The sequence below is a fragment of the Pararge aegeria genome, chromosome 22, assembly GCF_905163445.1.
Source record: "Pararge aegeria chromosome 22, ilParAegt1.1, whole genome shotgun sequence".
Classification (NCBI taxonomy): domain Eukaryota; kingdom Metazoa; phylum Arthropoda; class Insecta; order Lepidoptera; family Nymphalidae; genus Pararge; species Pararge aegeria.
The window spans coordinates 6876447-6880288 of NC_053201.1; positions in this window are offsets into that span (position 1 = coordinate 6876447).

A 3842-nucleotide genomic window follows, 5' to 3' on the forward strand; every position below is an offset into this window, starting at 1 on the left:
TGTGAACGACACCTGGCTCCCAGAGGCCAGTTATGGATTTTGAACCAATCGCGACGTTAATTCGGACCGGTATGAAAACAAACATGTCCGATGTCGTTCGCTACGTCTTGCTCTATATGGTAACTATCTGCATAGACGCGCCACTTCACTCACTCTTCGCCGTTTTTTATCAATAAAAATGTAATGTTTTCATCAATCTGCGCGACTCTCTGCTCCACGGTCATTATTTTATGATTGATTTGATTATATCCGTTAAGTGGCATTTGACTGTAACATTTCTGATAGAGTTAAAACATTTACTAGCTCAATAATAGAGTTTAATTCTATTATTCCTTTAATTTTATGGTGATTTGATTTGACGTAGTCTATCTACCTAATAAAGATAAGTTTTTCCTGGCTAACTAAGCAATACTCTCTAGGCTTTTGATTTCGTTCAATGATTTTATGGAACTCCGTAATAGGCATTATTCAATGGTAGAGTTCATGAATATGTATTTTTTTAAATAGTATATTATAATATAAAACAAAGAAATGTAGCTTTTTGAGAAATACTTAAATGCATCCGTGTACACATCCAACAGTTTTGTAAAACATACGAAATAATAGCTACCTATCAAGATAATTACAGCTTAATAGGTTCCTATTTTATGTAAATTCAACGTATCGAAACGACAAATATCGAATTACTCTCTAAGTGATACCTATCTAAATAAATAATCTTAACACCTAACAATAATGTGTGTGGATTGTATTTCAATATTCATACAATTTAATTAGCCCAAATACTTGTGATCCTAAACATGTAAGTATAATGTATGTATAGGGCTACCCGCACCCTTCTTATAAATGTACCCCTAAGCTCCACCGGTCGATCATGCGTAAAGGGCGGAGAAGGGATGCAAAGGGAAGAGCATCGGTACTTTAACCCTAACCAATTCCATATAGCTATATACAAGCCCGTCGAAATTGAAAGTTTCTGAAAAAAAGCGGCAATTAGGGATTTAAAAAGTCTTTGTTTTAATTTAATACTGACCTCTAGCGTGATTTATGAGAACATAAAGTTTCTTGCTGAAACGCTTCCTGAAATACACGGGACTAGCATGTCAGATTTGATTCCGATCGAAGCGAAACTATTCTCGATGAGTGTTTCAACTTAATTTTCACTTAAAGTACACTACTTTTTCACTTTATACACTATCACTTCATATACTGCAGTTGTTTATATTTAGTAAACAGCAAATTGTGTGTAAATATTGTAGTAGGAGTAATATTTACATCACTTTCAGTGCACTGGTGTTGGTGCGTGAAACTGTAGTAGCGAGACTGGCGAGAAGGCGGCGCGCATGCCGCAAGGGACACGGTGTAAATATAAAAATGGACAAACTCCCCTTCTGGGGGCTCACCCGGATGAATCACAGTAATTTACTACAGTTTTTCGTACCGTGTTAAGATTTACAATCCGATTAGACGAAATAAATCTATGAAGCAAGCTTGAACTTTCATTGAGTTTTGGCACGTTTTTTAAATTTAAGCGGTCTTGAATTATAACGTAAACTTTCGTGTACCTCTTAACAAAATATTGATCGACGCGACTCCCTCCGTCTGTGGACATTTTTTACTGAGAGTTGAGACCGATTTTAGGAAGTCGGATAATCGCTGTAGATCAGCCGCTTGCTATCCGTATTGTGTCCAAATGTAAGCCAGACCCTCAAGAGCAGGTAGACATTTTTTGTATTATTTGGGACGCTTCCTAGAGTAGGTAAAAAAAATAGTGATTCGTACCTAAGACTTGTCTCCTGAGTCATAACTTTAAAAAAACAAGAGTTTCAAACAGCCAAGTGCATGTTTTAAAAGAATAAAAAACATGGCATACCTACCTATAGGTCGTCAGTTCGTTCAACTTGGAAGGAAAAAACAAAGATTTAGCAGAAAATATATCGATTTTACTAATATTAAGGAACCTGTTGTTGTTCTTGTGGAATATTTTGAATACAGTCAAAGTTGAAATTAAAACAAGATGTAGAAGAAACGTTGTTTTAAATTTTCGTCATTTTATAATATAGCATACATCGATACTAAGTGTAAAAATACACTGATAAATAATAATTAACTTTTGACTTTTGTCGTAGATTGCCACCTTATAATAATAAATAATAAATAAATATACTACGACAATACACACACCGCCATCTAGCCCCAAAGTAAGCGTAGCTTGTGTTATGGGTACTAGGATAGCTGATTAATATTTTTATGAATATAATACACATACATACTTATAATATACAGATAAACACCCAGACACTGAAAAACATTCATGTTCATCACACCAACATTTTCCAGTTGTGGGAATCGAACCCACGGCCTTGGACTCAGAAAGCAGGGTCGCTGCCCACTGCGCCACTCGGCTCTCGAATCTACGACCTTGCCTATTTGAATCCGCCATTAGCACAGTTGAGCTTTCGTGAATTTAGAGCATTGCACATTAATTATTTTTATATATTTGAAAGATTTAAGCGGGAAGTTCGAAGGAATACAATAATTTTACTTTTAAATTACAAAAGTACCTACTTAAAGCCCACTCAAATTGTGACCGAAATGAATTTTCAATAATTAATGTATTACGCAACATGTTTTTCGTTTTTAAGGATTCGGAAACGAAAACGAATGCCTTATACTTTGGGCCTTTGGTTTTCGTTTCGGAACCCTAAAAAACGATAAAAAGGTATATTGCGAAATAGCTACCTTAATTATCGGACAACTCTATTCGGTAACTACTTCGTTGTGTGTCTGTCTTTTCTTTATCTCATCTATCTGTTCAAAAGTCTGTATCTTACCATCTCTTCTTCACACACCTCGGTAGCTATTAATTACCATTTTCTATCTCAAGCCGTCTGCGAGGAAAAGATGGTCATAATAATTTAGTTATATAAAAGTCCGAACATGAATGATTTCAATTCCTGTGGTCTTTAGTAAAAATTGGTTTACCACAACCGCAGTATTTACTTTATGTACTTATACTATGACAAATTACACTTTTCGAGACTCGGAGCTAAGCTGTGGACGGACGGACATGGCGTAACTATAAAGGACCCTATTGTCAAAGTCAAAGTCAAATATTTCTTTATTCAAATAGGCACATAGATGGCACTTTTGAGGCGTACATTACAAGTAAAATATGACATAGGAGTGAGTTGATGGCGATAAATAAATTCGTCAACTTATAAAACTAAAGCTACGAGGGTTCCAAACGCGCCCTGGTCTAAGAAGAAGCCCACAACAATCTTAGTTATTTTTTTTTTGTTATCATCATCCCACATTGTCCTTTAAAAACTAATTAAAGAAGCAACCTGGTTAGAGCAATTATTTACACCCAAGCATTTTTATCGTTGACGTAGTCCTTATTACTATAATAGGACTTTTCCATAAGCTTACTTTTAATACAAACTTTGAACTTTTTCAGAGACATCTCCAATATATCAACTGGTAATTTATTGTAAAATTGTATAAAATTCCCTTTAAATGAATTACTTATTATATATAGTCTAGTATATTGCACTGCAAGTTTATTTTTGCTTCTAATGTTCAAATTATTGCAGTCACATTTTCTCTTAAATTTAGATATATTTTTGTGAACATACGAGTACATTAACCACTCTCGCGAGATTTCGTATCATGGAAGAAAATGTATACACATTTTACTTTTACAAGGCATGAATAGAAAAGTTTAGATTAAAGCATTATACCCAACGCTTTTTATTTTTTTTTGATATTTTTAGGTCTATTTTTAAATTTTCGCTAAAAACTTCTTATACAACGTGAGTGTTTTAGGGTTCCGTAGTCAT